We start from the raw sequence: 18,280 nt of genomic DNA, 5'->3' as shown, positions 1-18,280 counted from the left end.
GGGCTCTAAAGACGCATTCCATTTAAAATAACTATAGACAGTTAAAAATATTTGAGAATCTATTTGTTGAGACACAAATTAGCTCTATAAACAGAATTACCAATCACTCTTTACACAAATAAAGATTTAAATAACTGGAGAAATGTTTATGGCTTGTGGGTAAACATGAAGTAAATGACAATATTGCCTAAATTTAACAAATAAACAATAAATTATCTAAATAATACTATTACCTATAAAGCTAGAAAAAAATAATAGCAATTCATTTGGAGGAACAAAAGGTCAAGGGGATTGATGAAAAAAGTGGAAAGACAGGGATCCTGGCAGCATTCATTTTAAAGTGTACTCCAAAGCCGTAAATATCTTTCCACTGTAACCCAATGACTTCCTTCACAAAGATGTTCTAAGGAAAGCCCTTGGTAAGTAGAGACATCTCTGAGCAAGACGGACAATCCTGCCTAGAACAAGTCTGAATGAAGGTGAAACAAAGTCTCCTGCCTCCCAAACCCTTGTACTTTAGCTAATATTTAAATTGTTTGTAAATCTAACTTCTATTTAATTAAAATAGCCACTAGGTGGAACCATAGTGCATAGAGTTCCAGTCCTGGAGTCAAGAAGGCTCCTTTTGTTGAGTTCAAATCCAGGCTCAGGTACTTACTAGTTGTGTGACCCTGGTTGAGTCACTTTCACCCTGTTTGCCTCAGTTTCCTCATCTGTAAAATGATCTGGAGAAGGAAATAACAAGCCATTCCAGTATCGCTGCCAAGAAAAATCCCAGCTAGGGGAGCATAAAGAATTGGGAATGACTGAACATCAACAGAAGATTAAACCTTGAAGTCATAGAGGCTGATATCCCTGGTTTAAGGTTTTCTTGGGTTTATATGCTGTTTGCTGCCTGCTGCCAATCTCCTGTCCATGATATGAGTTTAGTGACAGTGAACACATGTTATAGAGAAGCAAAGAGCAGCCTGGAACTCAACATGTGGGTGCCAGTAGATCCAGGGCCATCTTTGGAGTCCAGAAAACCCCGTTCTAGTCCTGTCTCTTACATGCCAATGTGACCCTGGGCAAGTCACTCAATCATCTCTGAACCTCAAAGTCTCTCCTCAATAAGAGAAAGCTAATAATACCACAGAGAGTGATTATAAGAAAAATATTTTACCCAGGAGATGATTTGTTACTATCATTATTATTGTTTCAGCCCAATAGAAAACTCATAATGATCCCCCAAGAGAAGGAGCATGGCTTAGCTAATAGCTAATATTTCTAGTGCTTACCTTTAAAGTTTGCAAAAATGATTTGTATATATTATCTTTTTTGATTCTCACCACTGATAGGTTTATTAGTTCCATTTCACAGATGAGAAAACTGAGGCTGAAAGAGTTTAAGTGATTCTCTTGGTCCCAACTCTAGAATAAGTATAGGAAGTGATAGTTGAATACAGACATTCCCAACTCTAAGACCAACTTTCAGTATAATAATGCAGTCCTGAAATTAAAAGGAGTTGGGATCTTCTAACCAGCCATCTCCACCCTTACCCTCCCACTATCAACCTTATGCTCCTTCTAGATTTTAGTAGGGAACTTTCACATCTTGTCCCAACAGAGCTGGTAAGTCCCTTCCTGGCTCTCTTCATATTATATACCCTGTCTCTTCAGGTTCCTTAAAATTTGTCTTTTCTCATTCAAATGTAAGCTCCTTGAAGACAGGGTCTGTCTAGCTGACATTTATTAGTATCCCAGGCTCAGACCCTGGAACATAGGCAGGACTTAACAACTGCCTTATCTATTGACTATCTACCTCCAGAGTCTGGCCTTAATAAAAACAAACAGAATTAAGCTAACAAGAGTTAGCTTCCAGAGTTTGGTCCTAAAAAAAAATGACAGAATTGAGTTAACATACATGGTTATTAGTTCTCTAGGTTCACAGTCATGCCTGCATGGGGGCCCAGTTAGAAACCAGACCCCAAAGAGGAATTTTGGAGAGGTTTATTTATAGAGTCATTAATCAGAAGGCAGATAAACCTGCCTCAGCTCTTATAGCTTCTTCAGGGGATTGACAGCAGCAAGATCCAGAAAGACCAACATGCAAGGCTTTGTTTCTTTTTTTTTTTTAATATGGAACACTTCATGAATTTGTGTGTCATCCTCGCGCAGGGGCCACGCTAATCTTCTCTGTATCGTTCCAATTTTAGTATGTGTGCTGCCAAAGCGAGCACAAGGCTTTGTTTCTTTAAAAGGTTCCATACTACATCTTTATCCATCTATCCATCCATCATCTATCTGTCCTTACATCCAATCCATTATTCATCTATCCATCTATCTATCTCCCTTCCTTCTTTCTTTTTTCCTTCCTTCTTTTCTTCTTTCTCTCCTTTATTCCTTCTTTCCTTCCTTCCTTCCTTTATTTTTTCTTTTTCTTTCTTCCTCCTTCCCTCCTCTTTCCCTTTCTTCCTTCTTCCTACCTTCCTCCTTCCCTTCCTCCTTCCCTTCCTTCCTTCTTTCCTTCCTTCTTTCCTTCCTTCCTTCCTTCCTTCCTTCCTTCCTTCCTTCCTCCCTCCCTTCCTTCCTCCCTCCCTTCCTTTCTTCCTCCTTCCTCTTTCCCTCCTTTTCTCCCTTCCTTTCCTCCCTCCTTCCTTCTCTTCTTTATCTTCCTTCTTTCTTCCTTTCTTCCTTCCTATCTATCCTATCTATTCATGCACAAACTACCTATGTGACTATGAACATGAAGCTCTAAGCTACTGACAAACAGCAAATGTGGGTGTGTGGAGGAATTTTCCACACCAGAAGATCCTCACACTGATAAAAGTATATATGTGTGCTTATTATTGAAAAAAAATTCTATATTTTTATAAAATTCTATATGTATATAAAATTTATCAATCATATATGTAATTATATTTACAAAGCCAACTCCAACAAGCAGTTTTCCTATATTCAACATTCAGTTTTTGACATTGACCTGCCAAGGCAATTCACTTGGTCACTAGCCCCCTGTTTTCTGAAAAATTCCTAATGTCTTTTTTTAGAATTTCAAGCCTTCATGAACCAATTACATACATACATACAAGCATTTCATTGAATAAACATATGTTTTTTAAAATATTTTTTATTTTGTTTTCACATTACATGCACTTAAATTTTTTTGTTTGTTTCTAGTACTAAAAGAAAAATTTCTAAAGACAAAATCCCCTTAGGACTTGGTGCCCAGGCCTTGGGTGGGGCACTGATAATGTAATCAAGAAGGCCTTCCATTCTCCTGTGGGAGGATTGGATCTTTTCCATTTCTGATTTTTCTAGGCCTAGATAAGTAGTATCCCAGAACAAAGGACTTGGTAAATAGCTGAAACTTTCAGGATTTTTTACAAATGAGATTTCTTTCACTAGATAGGACCACAGAGGTCCAGAGACAGGATTTAGAAAGATTTTCTGCCCACAAGATATACTCTATCAAGAGCTGATTTTCAAATCAAATCTCTAAGTCTTTAATGAGTAACTAAATGTGTACAAGTGGCAGTGTTGGGTGTTACTCCAGCTTCCAGACAGCACCTTTTCATTCTCTTCCCCCTCAGCACCCATATTCAATCCACAACAACAAATCTTTGCATCTCTGCTCTTCAGTCTTTCTACCTCCTCAGCCTTCCCCCTCCCCTTACATTTCCCCTTCCCCCATTCCTATTCAGCTCACTTTTATACATTATCTTCACCCCTTTAAATGTAAATGTCTTAAGCATAGGGACTGTCCTTTTGCTATATTGATATTCCCAGGACTTTACATAGTACCTTGCACTCTTAATAAGTTCTGTCTGTCTATCAATCTATTTATTTATCTATCTATCTATTTATCTATCTATCATCTATCCAAATTATCTATCTAGCATCTATCATCTATCTAACATTATCATCTATCTAAACTATCTAGCATCTGTCTATCTATATATCTATCTATTATCTATCTAGCATCTACCTAATCTAACATTATCTAAACTATCTAGCATCTATCTATCTAGTATCTATGTAAATTATCTACCTAGCATCTATCTATCTAATCTGACATTATCTATCATCTATCTAAACTATCTAGCATCTATCTATCTAGTATCTATCTAAATTATCTACCTAGCATCTATCTAATCTGACATTATCTATCATCTATCTAAACTATCTAGCATCTATCTGTCTGTCTGTCTATCTATCTATGTATCCTATCTAACTATCTATCAATCTACTTCCTCAACATCTCTCACATTTCTCACCTCTTCCACTCAGACCTTGGTCACCTTTTGCCTGAAATATTGCAATAATTTCTTCCCATGTCCAGTCTTTCCATCATCTATGCTTCTGCTGTATCAGCATAAAATAGATGTGTACCCATGAAGGTTATGTTTATGTTCACAAGGGTCCGTCTCTATGAGAAATAATTCATTTGGGCACCACTCTGTTCCAATAAGTATCAATCTATCTGATATAATTCCAGAGATAGTGATTCTAAGCTCTGTATATTAGGCCCCAGAGCTGTGACATGCAGATTGTAAGATCACTGTGTGTAATCATAGGAAACTAGCTAGAGGCCCTTCAACCTTGTTTTTCCTTGTCTTGCTGACAAAGCCCAATGGGGCAAAAGTGACTCAACTCCAATTTATTTTCGTACCGCTAGACCATCTCCTCCAGCCTCCCCTAAGTAGTACATCCATCTTACGACCACTTAGTCAGCAAAGACCTTTACTGCTTTACTCAACTTGGAACTTTGCTAACATTTGTTTTTGCCCATTATAGTCTATACTCCATATGGCAACATTTGGAATTATTCTGTATTTGATCTGACCTTTCTTGAAGGTGGCATCTCAGATCACCAAAAGATCTGAGGTTCACTTCATTAGAGAGGACCATGGACCCTTTAATAAATTGACATTTGATGCAGAGCTCTGCTTCAGTTTCTTTTGTTGTATACACACACACACACACACACACACACACACACAACATGCTTATTTATGTGTGTGTGTGTGTTTTGTTCATTCACTTCTGTCATGTCTGATTCTTTGTGATTCTATTTGGAATTTTCTTCTCAAAGATACTGGAGTGATTTGCCATTTCCTTCTCTAGTTCATTTTACAGATGAAGAAACTGAGGTTAGGGGTAAAGTGACTAGCTCAAAGTCAAACAGCTAGTCTGAGCCTGAATTTGAACCTAGGTATTCCTGAATCCAATGATACCTTAACTGCCTATACAGAGAGAGAGAGAAAGAAAGAGAGTTTATCCAGGGGTAATTATTTTTAGATTCAGACAGCTTTCCTGATGTCTATCCTTTTTCCATGAAGGGGGAATCTCAGGCTAAATCCCAAACTTGACTCCCTTCCCAACAAATATTAGTTACTCAAAGACCATCACAAATAATGAATAGTGAATAAATCCATTTATTCCAACCAACAGCAAACAAAAATCAAAGTTGTACAGATGAAAATATACAGGCAATACATCATGTGAATGGGCTTTCCCACTTGGAGAGCGATAAGTGAACTCAACTGAAAAAGTCCCCAGTCTTACTTAAGAGGAAATTGCTCCAAAGTTTGAGGTATGATACCCAGGATATAAAAGACATGTCAAGGCATTGACTCCTCTACATGACAACTTCTCTCCAGGCTTTCCCTCCCTCAGGGGTCTCACCCTGAATAGTACTTAGAACCATGTGGCCTTTCTCAGAGGGGACCAAGTAGAGATCCTCTCCCCTCCTGAACTCTGCCCCTTATGCAAGAGTCATGAAATAAACTTATTCTGTCAACCAATGAGCTAGATAAGGAATTGGCAAATCACTCTAGTATCTTTGCCAAGAAAACCTCAAATGGGGCCACAAAGAACCAGACACAACTGAAACGACACAACTACCACCACCACCAAGGAGGAGTCGAGCAAATATGGCTGGCATTGGCGTTCCTAAAGCCCAGATCTAATTATGTCAGTCTCTTTCAAAAATTTTCTTTGGTACTTTATTATCTCTTGGATAAAATATAAACTACTCAGTCAAGTATTTAGAGCCCTCCACAATTTGGATCCCATGTATTTCTTGAAGTCTTATTTCATATTACCCATTACAAACTTCTATTTTCACACTGACTTGATCTAGGGGTTGAGCCCCAATAAAGGTCATTTTCTTCCTTTTGACTCATGGTCCTATCTGTAGTTTCCTCCCAAAAATCTCTATGAATAACTCATATAGTCCAAGTCTAGGTTTCTGTAAATATGGGTAAAAGGGTGCCACTTGCCATGCAAATAACCAAGGAAACATTCCCAGTATGAGAGTCTTTATTTTGCCCCCATAGAAAATATGAACAATACAAAGAACTTACCAAAGATAAGACTCTTTAAAGGACTCATAGCAACTCAAATGCAGATACAGAAAATGAATTCATTGGGGCATTTGGATATGAGTTTCTGCAAGGAAAATTAAGGTTTCCAAAAAAATAACCAAGCTGTCACTGCTCCTGGGAAAGATTTTCCTCAATCCCGTTGTGCTCAGGGAGGAGAGAAGAAAAGCTGCATAAGGAGAAGTTAACAAATATATGGAAGTCTTGGCCTGAGAGTATACAGTTCAGTTTCATTTTTGGTTTGGCGAGTCAACTTAGCCAAAGAGAGTCTGGACAAGGTAGGGAAACTACAAAAGACAGAATGAAGCAGAGGGGTATTTACAGGGACTCCATGGAGTTTACCTCCCAAATAAGATGGGCTCTTGGACAAGAGGCAGGTCTGATTGTGCTGAACTTTCCCCTTCCAGAGATTTATCTAACCAGTGAAGTGACTGTCTTCCCTTCTTCCTTTCTCTGTCTAAGAGGGCAGAGGTTGATCCCAAGGCTTTCCTGTTTTTTAAGGTTTATATATACTTTCTATTGTAATGAGTCTCACTGCTGACTTTGATATAGATTTGATCAATCATGACTACTTTGATTTTTATGCTTCATCTTTTGTGAAGGGGGAGTTACAAAAGAGGGAGAAATGGTATATGTTATAGAGAAGGAGAGAAAGAGGCAGGAAGAAGGCAAAAAGTTTTCTTCTCTGCAAAGCTGGGGACTTGGGATCTACAAAAGAGTTGTTTGGTTGTTTAATTCAATATTATATTTTATAAACTTTCCAAAGAAAGCAAGAAAAGATCAAGCCTTTTTCCCCTCTAGGCCAAGGGTGTGTGTGTGTGTGTGTGTGTGTGTGTGTGTGTGTGTGTGTGTGTGTGTGTGTGTGTAGAGTCCTTTTTGCAGTCCGGTGAAGCCTTTAGATCCCTTCTCAGAATAAAGGTTTTCAGTGAATTAAAAATATCTAAAGTATTATAAAATAAACCAATCACACCAAAACACAGATATCTACATGTTGAGAACAGTGTATAGACTCCAGGTTAAGAACCTCTTCCTTAGACTCAAGTTTAAAACTTAAAAATAGAAGTGTGGCTCTCTGGTAGGGTTGGATTGTCACAGTGGTCATGCTTTTGTCCATTATTCTTTTCCAAATGTTCATAAAAGACCTTTCTGCAACAAAGGATAGTTACTACAGAGTGGGCCATGCCAGGTGGGAGTAGAAAAGGACAGGATGAAAAAGACCAGTCATGCCCACATTCCAAGGGTAGGAGCCACTCATGATGGAATAGTTGGCTTCCCTCTTCACCTCATATAACCCAATTCTGACAGGCATGTTGCTCCCTAGTCCATAAAGTTCTTACAAAAAAGCAATTTTTTAGGGACTGCCAGACAAACAATATTCCTTTGAACATCTACCATCCAATTCATTCCCTATATAAGGAACAAATTACACAATTTGGATCCCTTACTTTCCTAAGTCACAAATCCTCTGCAGTACTTCTCTAGTCATAGGGACCACATGGGCAATTCCCCTCTTTTATTTTTAGATGCATTTTATTTATCCTTAATTGTTTTTTTCTTTCACCCTAACAACTAGATAAATTGAGTATTTACATACATAAAGCAGGAGAACATGAAACCATGAACTGTTTGTAAAGTTTGTTTTTTCTTTTAAGTTCTTTTAAATTCAACATGTAACTTTCAAATCTCTCTTGGTCATCTGTGTTTCCTTTTGGCCTTCCTTCTGTGCTTTTTTGAGCATTTAAAAATATGTAAATGACCATATTTTCTTTAGTTTTTTTGGCTTTTTTGCAACTTCACTCACTATTAACCCTCCCTGTCCTTCAAATCAGCCTAGTCCAATCAAAAATGTTCCCTCATTGGCCATATACAAAAATGTAAGTCTCATTGAATTTATTTCTTCAGTCTATTTCTCTAGATGTCTCTAGGATAAAATGATTCATCATTAGTCCTTTGGAATTGTGGTTGGTCATTGCATTGACCATAGTTCTTAAGTCTTCTGAATGCATGTGTGTATGAGTCTATGTGTATGTGTCTATATATATATATATATATATATATATATATATATATATATATATATATATTATATATAATGTGTGTCTATATATATGTGTATGTCTCTATATATATGTGTGTATCTATCTATATACATTTATTACTTATCTCTTCCATTTTCCCACTGAACAATTAAAAATAAATGAAAATAACACATATACATGTTTGTGTGTATATATAAATAATTTACAATGCAGGCATATACATTACAATACATGTATGCAAACATGTCATGTGCATTAATGTATGCATACATGTATAGGCTGTACATGTATGCATATAGACATCTGTGTGTGGCATCACAATACACATGTGTGTATAGAGATCAGTGTGTATGATGTATATAACTATCCAAGGCCATCTCTGGTCATCATGATTCCTATCTGGCCACTGGATCCAGCTGGCTCTGAAGGAGAAAGTGAAGCTGGTGACTTAGCATAGCCCCTTGTCACTCAAATCCTATTTATGTGCTTCTCATGGCATCACCTTCATGATGCCATGGTCTTCAAGAATTAAGAAAAAACAACCCTCCATAGCCTGATATGTGTAGGTAAAAAGGTATGTATATAATGCATTGTTTGTATGCAAATATGTGGGTACATATACATGTATGTGTCTACAAATGCCCATAGTCCAGCAAAACAAATCTCACACTGACCACATCCAAAAACATCAGCTTTGATCTGCATTCTAAGTCCACCATCTCTCTAGCAGGAGGTAAGCAACTTGTTTAGTCTTCTGTCCTCTAGCATCATAATATTTTTTATTGCTTTGATAAGAAATCCAAAGTCTTTCAAATTTGTTATCCTCCTTAATGTTATCATTGGATAAATTGTTCTCCTGGTTCTGCTTCCATCACTGTGAATCAGCACATAGAGTCCTGTTTCTTCTGATATACTGTCCACTCAGGTAGCTAGATAGTGCCATGGTGGATAGAGCATTGGACCTGGGGATGAGAGGACCTGAGTTCAAATCCAACCTCAGACACATCACTAGTGACCCTGGACAAGTCACTTAACACCTGGCTGCCTTGATTTCCTTAATTAGAAAATGGAAGTAATAGCAGCGCTTACCTTAAAGGGTTAATATGAGGATCAAATGAGATAATATTAATAAAATGTTTAGCACAATACCTGTGCTAGTAGACAGTTAATAAATATTTTTTGAATAAAAAAATATTTTTATTTTTGTATCCTTTTCTTCTTCAACTTTTTTTTTTTTAGGTTTTTGCAAGGCAAATGGGGTTAAGTGGCTTGCCCAAGGCCACACAGCTAGGTAATTAGTAAGTGTCTGAGACCAGATTTGAACCCAGGTACTCCTGACTCCAAGGCTGGTGCTTTATCCACTAGGCCACCTAGCCGCCCCTCTTCTTTAACTCTTAAGGCAAAAGGCCTAGGTTAAAGGGAAGTATCATTCAGGGAATTGGGGAGCATCATTCCAAATTACTTTCCAAAAAGGCAGAATCCCCAACAACTTTTGCAATAGCCTTAGGGTGAAATGATGAGGACCTGTACCAGGGGATAGCAATGTCAGAAGAGAGAAGAGGGTGTGTTGGAGACATGGTCCAAAGGTGAAATAGGCAGACTTTGACCACAGCTTAGATGGAAGTGAGAGGCTATGAGGAGTCCCAAGTTAGGAAGTTTAGTGACTGTCCAAGTCTGTTTTCCATCCATTATACACACTATCTTCTTTTTTAAATTTTTGCTTTTGTTTTTATGGGGCAACAGGGTTAAGTGACTTTCCCAAGGTCACACAGCTAATACATATCAAATGTCTGAGTTCAAATTTGAATTCAGATCCTCCTGACTCCAGGGCTAGTGCTCTATCTACTTTGCCTCCTAGCTCCCCCTCCATACTGTCTTTTTTTTTTCCTTTAGGTTTTTGTAAGGCAAACGGGGTTAAGTGGCTTGCCCAAGGCCACACAGCTAGGTAATTATTAAGTGTCTGAGACCGGATTTGAACCCGGGTCCTCCTGACTCCAGGGCCGGTGCTTTATCCACTGTGCCACCTAGCCGCCCCTCACACTGTCTTTTGATGGTACCTACTACTCAGAAGCAAAAATAGTCATTTAACTAATTTCCTGATTAATTCCCAATCTCCAAGGTCATAATTACCACCTCCTTTTCCTCCAAAAGTAAAATATTTATGGTTGTAGAGTATAGTTAAATAAGGCTTTTCAGGATTAGGGATGCATGCACAGAGAAGTAAAGCAATAAAGGGAAGTGGAAAGTTCCTAGAATCATAACCAAGGTGAAGCAGCCAGGAGTCTGTCCCAGGGAACCAAATTTAGGGGGTTTAGTCCTTTGGCAACAAATGGAATAGATACAACTGAGTTGAGCCAGCTGGATTTCTAAGAGTATAAAAATAGTTAGTTAATAACAGGAGGCTACTGGATAACCTAGAAGTTAAGTGGCATAACTGGATTTAGAGTCAGACGTTTACTAACTTCCATGACTGAACAAGTCATTTAGCTCAGCCTCAGTTTCCTCATCTGTAAAATGGGAATAATAATCAGATCTTCTTCACAGGTTCATTGTGAGGATCATTGATTTGATATACAGTCTAAGAAGGAAATAATATATAAAGTGATTTGTAAACCTCACAGGGCCTATAAATCATTGCAGCTTGCTTCCTCTCTCCCAGGTCCCCAGAGCCAAATAGACACACCTTATTCCCTGTACCTGCAGACCTATTTCATTCTGGGTCTCCACCCATGAGGACTGTATCCTTGGAATTCTGTCCCCAGCTTCCCATGGGGACTTCTCTCTCTCCCATTCATCTACCTCCCCAATGAATTTTCCTAAACCATTAATTTGAAAGGCCTGCTTTGATCCTTTTCTTCAAAGGCAGTGTTTCATGGAATAGCCAAGAGACCAGTTTGGGGAGAGCAGAATTTTTTCTGTAGGAAGTTATTCAAAGCTGAGAGTTGGAGCTGGGGCAAGAAGTGCAAAGGAGCTTCCTTTCTGCCACTTCAGAGGATCCTTCAATCCTCTGTGCCAAACCTCCTAAGAGGGGCTGGGAGGGGTACCTAAAGATAGAGGGGGCTGTCCTGGGTACCTAAAGAGGACCCTTGAGCCTTGCCTGCTCTGTGGTAAATCCAAAGGACCCATTCTATTCCCTTCGGTGTTTGCAACTCTGAAGCTGATTTAACTTTAGAACAATAGGGGTACTAAGCAAAAGATCACCACACCTTTTCCACTTTCTCTTTTGGCAGATGAAGAAACTGGGACCCAAAGAGGACAAAAACTTGCTTAAGGTCCACCCATTCCTTCAATTCATTTAGCACCTGTTTTAAGAGTCTTCTCTGAACCAGATCCTCAACTTGGTGCTGGGGTTAGATACCAAGAGGAAAAACAGTCCCTTCCCTCAAGGAGCTTACATTTTACCATTATTTATATTTACTATTAATAAGAAATGACTCATGGTCTAAATTTGTCCCTTTATAATTTCCATCCATTGATCCTGGTTCTGTTGCCTGGGACCAAGCAAAATAAGTATAAAAGAATACCTGGTATGTAGATATGCTTTCAAGTTTGGAAAGTACTCTACCAACGTGTTCTCGTTTGAACTTCAAAACCCATTTTCTAGATGAAGAAAAGTAAGGATCAAAAATAGAAGGTTAAATGACTGGTTTTAAGGGGACTGAGGTCAGGATTTGAGCCTTGATCTTTCTGACTACAAATCCAGTGCTCTACTCACCAAGCTAGGCTGTCTCTTACCATCATGGGTCAGTAGGATCAACAAGCAGTCATCCTGTGAAATCTTCCAGGGGAAGGTATAATTAGAGGCTACACCGTATAGTATTGAGTTTAGATTCAAGATCTGGCTTCAGGGAGGCTAGTTGGCGCAGTGGATAAAGCACAGGCCCTGGAGTCAGGAGTACCTGGGTTCAAATCCTATCTCAGACACTTAATAATTATCTAGCTGTGTGTCTCAGACACTTAATAATTACCTAGCTGTGTGGCCTTGGGTAAGCCACTTAACCCCATTTGCCTTACAAAAACCTAAAAAAAAAAAAAAAGATTTGGCTTCACATCTGCCTCAGATGCTTGCTACCTGTGGTGCCCTGGGCAAGTCATCTCTCTAGATCTTAGTTTCCTCATCTGTATTATGGTGTTAATGATCACGAAGACCTACCTCCTACAGTTGCTGTGAGGTTTGAGAGATAATGTCCTGTGTTCTAAGGGCCCTCCCAGCTCTGACACTTTGAGTTCTGTTTCCCTCTAGTCCTAAAATTCTGCAATTTTCTATTGACCTCAAAAGATTTTCACCCATTTATGGATTTTCCATTTCATTCTCCATTGGAAACTGGAAATGGGCACTGTTCTCTTATTGCTGTATATAGTACAAGAATATCAATGCACTGAATAAGTGCATTAAGAATAGAGAGGATGAAGAAGCCCCCCCCCCCGCCATACACACACACACACACACACACACACACACACACACACACACACACACCTTGTCACCTTCACCAGGCTGCTTAAAGGAACAACTTTGACAATCAGACTTCTGGATCCTGGGCCCAGGTTTGACACTTGTACCCTGAGTTCATCACCCCTGCTGGGTCACTTAACATAGGAATGTTGGACAAATCACTTTGCTTTTCTGGGCCTTCCTTATAAAATAAGGGGACTGGACTAGCTGCCTCACTCTAAATCTATCATTTCCCCCTCTTTAACATGACACAAATAACTAAGTCAGGGTCCAAAATCAGTGGCCCATTCTACTTTGGGAGACCTCCAATTATTGAGAATTGACTCAAGGCTTAAATTTGTCCCTTTATAACAATTACCCCATTGATCCTGGTTCTGCTGTGAGACCAAGGGAAAGGTAGAGAGGAGAGCATAGAAATGAGAACTATGAAGGTGGCAATGGGATTACATGTGACAATAGAATAATCACAATGGTGGGAGAGAAATGAGGTAATTTATAAATGTGGGTAGGAAAGGAAATAAAGGAAATGAATAATAAGAGCTCATTTTTTGGTGGAGTTAGAAACTGATCCCATGGTTACATATGTTTTGCTGTTTACTTATGCCCCACTTTTTGTGATCCCTTTTTGGGTACTAGAAGAGTTTGCCATTTCCTTCTCCAGCTCATTTTACAGAAAAGGATTATTTTCTTCCTTAAGTTTTTAAATTTCTTTTTCTAGTTGGTTGACTTTCTTCTCCTAAATTTTTAGATTTTCTTGGATTGCTTTTATTTTTTTTCCCCCTGCTACCTCCACTTCCAGATCCATCCTCTGGGATCTCTGATAATTAGTTGGGCAAAGGATTCATGAGGTAAGAGTACAGAACTGGAATGTTCCCTGCTATAGAACCTGATGGACACTTTATCAGATTATTATTGAGCAAAGAGAAGACTTCATCTGGCTTTAACAAAGGACAAAGGACAATGAATTTGCAGTTTACTTGTCTATTATCTGGTACGTGTCAAGAAAATGATCTTGCATTGTTCTCTCAAGAGAGGAATCAAAGGTCTCATAGAAGTGCTTATGTTTTGTCTTTGTTTGTTTTCCCTCCTTGGGAATCTACATATGAAATCCTAATTCAGATTCCAAGAGGGAGAGGTAATAAACTTGTAACATACAGAGATTCCAATAAGGGAGAAAGATTTTTATTAATATAGCTACAAGTAAATATGCACATGCATGTATTTTTATAACAAGCTGCATTACTTCCCTCCAAAAGGAAGCAGATAGCTAGGCTTTCCCTCAATCTTCTTGCCAAAGTGGGAACTCTGGGTTTCCTCCCGAAAGGATAGGGGCAGGGAGGGGATAATGTCCAACCAGAAGGGTAAAAGGGTCTCCCTTTTGTGTCTAGGTCCCCCCCCCCCCCCCCCCCCCCCCCCGCCCCAGGTATTGCCATCTGATCTGTCAATGTTCCTTAAGGGTCCCTGAGCCTTGCCATCTTTCCTCTCGAAACACCTTTGGGACCGTGGGCTCTTCCACCAGCTTTACAGTTTAATATTGTCATATATGAGCTCATTTTGAGTAGTGACTGTCTCTTGTTTTCTATTTACATCCCCAGCAGCTAAAGACAATGCTTGTGACTTTTTAAGTGCTTAATAAGTAAGTGCTATAATACAAGTTTGAGGTTTTCTTAGCATAGAGGATGTGATAACTAATTTGTCCTTAATACCAGATGTCAAACAGAACCCAAGTAGAGTGAGCCAAGCTACCTAAAGATTAGATATGCACCAGAGGCTCTAAGGGTTTTAACTCCCCTTTTCTTTCCCCCTTCATCCCCTGTGCTGGGTAATAAGGGCAGAGGATCTACTTCCCAGCCCTTCTATTTCTGTCTTTTCTCCAACTGGTCTTTGTTTGAGGTTAATCCAGCCTGGTCTTGGGTTTCTCAGTCTTTACTCCTCTCAATACTGTTTCCCTTTACCTGAAACTATTCTAATCTTAAGTGAAATTTAGGTGGTTTCCCCAGTAACCTTCTAGAAAGGAGGTAAACATTGAATTAAGGCTGTGGGTGGAGAACTAGGGAATGGGTAGTAAGAATTGAGATAGAGATCAAAGTTCCCTACACTCAGAGCAAGCTAATAAGAGAAGAGAGTGGCAAAAGTTCAACCCCCAAAACGAATTGGTTCATTGTCCATGAAAATGTTAGTCTTCTAACATCCATGACCCAAAGTGGTGGATTTGACTATGGAAGAGTGTATGGGGGAGGGTTTCAGTTCAGTCATGTCTGACTCTTCATGATAAGCAATTTTCTGATGGTTTTCTTGCTCTTGGGAAAGAGATGTTTTTGGTTTTCTTTTCTTTTTTGCCTAAGTCTCAGAAAGAATGAGTTTGGTCATAAGAGAACTGGATAAGAATCCAAAAATTTTAAATCTAGTTCTAACCTGTCTCTAGGTCCTTGGACTAGGACTACCTCTGGACCTCAGTTTCCTTAATTGTAAACTGGGGATAATCCTTGCCTATCTACTTTCCAGTATCATTAATCTTTTACAGTCATCCTAGTGGATATTACTATTGTATTTTAAGGTTTTAAATACATCAAGTGTATTTGTACAGTGTACCTAGATATTCCTTACCTGTTTTCACTGGCCATGTGGGAGGAGCTTCAACAATTATATATGTTATTTTAAATATACACACTTTACACACACACACACAAACACACACAAACACAGCAGCTAGGAGAATAGAGCACCAGGCCTAGAGTTAGGAAGACCTGAGTTCAAATCCAGCCTCAGACACATACTAGTTTTGTGATTCTGAGCAAGTCATTTAACATTGCTTGCCTCAGTTTCCTCATCTGAAAAAATGAGCTAGAGAAGGAAATAGCAAACGACTTTTATACCTTTGCCAAGAAAACCTCAAACAGGGTCATGAAGATATGACTGAAACAACTGAACAACAAAAATACACACACAAATATATATATATATATATATATATATATATATATATATATATATATATTCATTGATATCTTTTTTATTTTTTCCATTGCCAGAATTTCTCCCGGTGGCATGTCTTTCTTTTTAGAGAGTCATACCATATAATAAATATAATAACTTTTTTTAAGAAAAAGGAGAGGAAGGGCAGCTAGGTGGTGGAGTGGATAGAGCACCAGCCCTGCAGTCGGGAGTACCTGAGTTCCAATCCAACCTCAGACACTTAATAATTACCTAGCTGTGTGGCCTTGGGCAAGCCACTTAACCCCATTGACTTACCAAAAAAAGAAAAGAAAAGAAAAGAAAAAGGAGAGGAGAGGGAAGGGGGAAAAAACACCAGCAAAATCAATTAATATATTGTAAAAGTTTGAAGATATATGTGCTGTTACCATACTCTACCTCTACAAAAGAAGGGCAGGTGTGTTCTCATGTCTCTTCTTTGGGATAAAATATACATTATTAACTTTCCTTCTCTTGATCTGTTTCCTCATTTATAAAGAAAGGAGAAGGGCTTGAATATCTTTAATATCCCTTCTGACTCTAAAGCAACAATCCCACTTGTTTCTCACAACAGTCCTACGAAGGATCCCGCTTCTGGTACTATTATGTCCACTGTAGAGATAACAAAACTGAGGCCCAGGGAGGTCGTTTGCTCACCATCACACAACTAATAAGTATCACAAATAGAGTTAGAATCTGAGTCTGTCCTTGCTTCAGATCCATTTCTCTACCCTCCTCAGCTGCCTTTCCAAATAAAATATAAAAAAGAGCTTTAGAAGAGGTCAGTTCAATACAGATAGAAAGAAAGGTCTTCACTTTTAGTCAATCAGCCACCCTTAACTGAATTCCCTTTTTTAAAAAACTTCCTTCTAAATGATAGCTCAACTCTTTTGTGTCCCCTTCTCAAAGTCACCTCTAAGGATCCATTCCTCTTCACTGGGGAGTCCTGTGAAAAACAGCAGAATCATTAGTAGCTTTGATAGAAGCCAGTAAGATAGAGGCCAGAGTCACTGGCAAAGGAGCTCAGACAAATTGGAACTGCAGAAGAGACAGTAGATTCATTCACTCTGGTCCCAGAAGACAGAGCTAGGACCAAAAAAGGATTTGATCCTCACAATGAGACTATAAGGTGGGTACCATTTTTACAGATGTAGAAACTGAGGGGTATTTTTCTAGTACCTTAAGGTTTATATGTTCTTTACATGTGCCATCTAGAGTTTGTTTGATACAATAGTAAAAGGGATGGAGAGGCAGATTTCAGCTGGGTATAAGGAAGAACTTTCTAATAATGAAAGTTTTCCAAAAAAACCCACAATATGTCTGGTGGGATAATGAGGTCCTTGTGGCTGGAAGTATTTTTATTTTTATTTTTTTGGAAGGTAATGGGATTAAATGACTTACCCAAGGTCACACAGCTAGGTAATTATTAAGTCTAAGGTCGCATTTGAACTCAGGTCCTCTTGACTCCAGGGCTGGTGCTCTATCCACTCTGCTACCTAGCTGCTCCTGCTGGAAGTATTTTAGGAAAGGCTGGATGGTCACCTGACAGGAATGGAGTCAAAGGGATTCCTAACAATAACACCGATTACTGCTACTACCACTACTAATATTTATAAAGAAAGATTTTATTTATTTTGAGTTTTACAATTTTTCCCCTATTCTTGCTTCCCTCTCCCACCTCCCCACAGAAGGCGTTCTTTTAGTCTTTACATTCTTTCCATGCTATACATTGATCTCAGTTGAATGTGATGAGAGAGAAATCTTCCTTAAGGAAGAAAAATAAAGTATAAGAGATCGCAAAATTACATAATAAGATAATGGGTTTTTTTCCCCTAAACTAAAGGTAATAGTCTTTGGTCTTTGTTCAAATTCCATGGTTCTTTATCTGGGTACAGATGGTATTCTCCATCGCAGATAACCCAAAATTGTCCCTGAATGTTGCACTGATGGAATGAGCAAGTCCATCATGGTTGATCATCACCCCCATGGTGCTGTTAGGGTGTACAATGTTCTTCTGGTTCTGCTCATCTCACTCAGCATCAGCTCATGCAAATCCCTCCAGGCTTCCCTGAAATCCCAGCCCTCCTGGTTTCTAATAGAACAAGAGTGTTCCATGACATACATATACCACAGTTTGCTAAGCCTCTACCCAATTGAAGGACATTTACTTGATTTCCAATTCTTTGCCACTACAAACAGGGCTGCTATCAATATTTTTGTACAAGTGATGCTTTTACCCTTTTTCATAATCTCTTCAGGGTATATCAGCACTACTGATATTTATATAGCAATTGCATTGATTCAACAGGCATTTATTTATCATGCACTTACTATGTATCAGCACTTAGGAATACAACAAAGAGAGATGAAACAGTGCCACTCTCAAGAAGTTTATGTTAAATTAGGAGGGAAAAAAATGTATTCAGATAAATAAATCTATCCATCTCT

General features: G+C 38.7%; 1 non-coding gene across 1 annotated transcript; it reads right to left on the bottom strand.

Annotated features, from left to right (window-relative positions):
- Positions 1-2,111: 2,111 nt before the first annotated feature.
- On the bottom strand, positions 2,112-2,218 carry LOC141510389 (U6 spliceosomal RNA). The gene has a single exon (XR_012474884.1). It is a non-coding gene; the product is annotated as a U6 spliceosomal RNA (small nuclear RNA).
- Positions 2,219-18,280: the final 16,062 nt, after the last annotated feature.

This window comes from Macrotis lagotis, chromosome 1, assembly GCF_037893015.1.
Source record: "Macrotis lagotis isolate mMagLag1 chromosome 1, bilby.v1.9.chrom.fasta, whole genome shotgun sequence".
In the NCBI taxonomy this organism is placed as follows: Eukaryota; Metazoa; Chordata; class Mammalia; order Peramelemorphia; family Peramelidae; genus Macrotis; species Macrotis lagotis.
The sequence above is the reverse complement of the archived record's forward strand: the minus strand, read 5'-3'. Positions and strand labels throughout refer to the sequence as shown.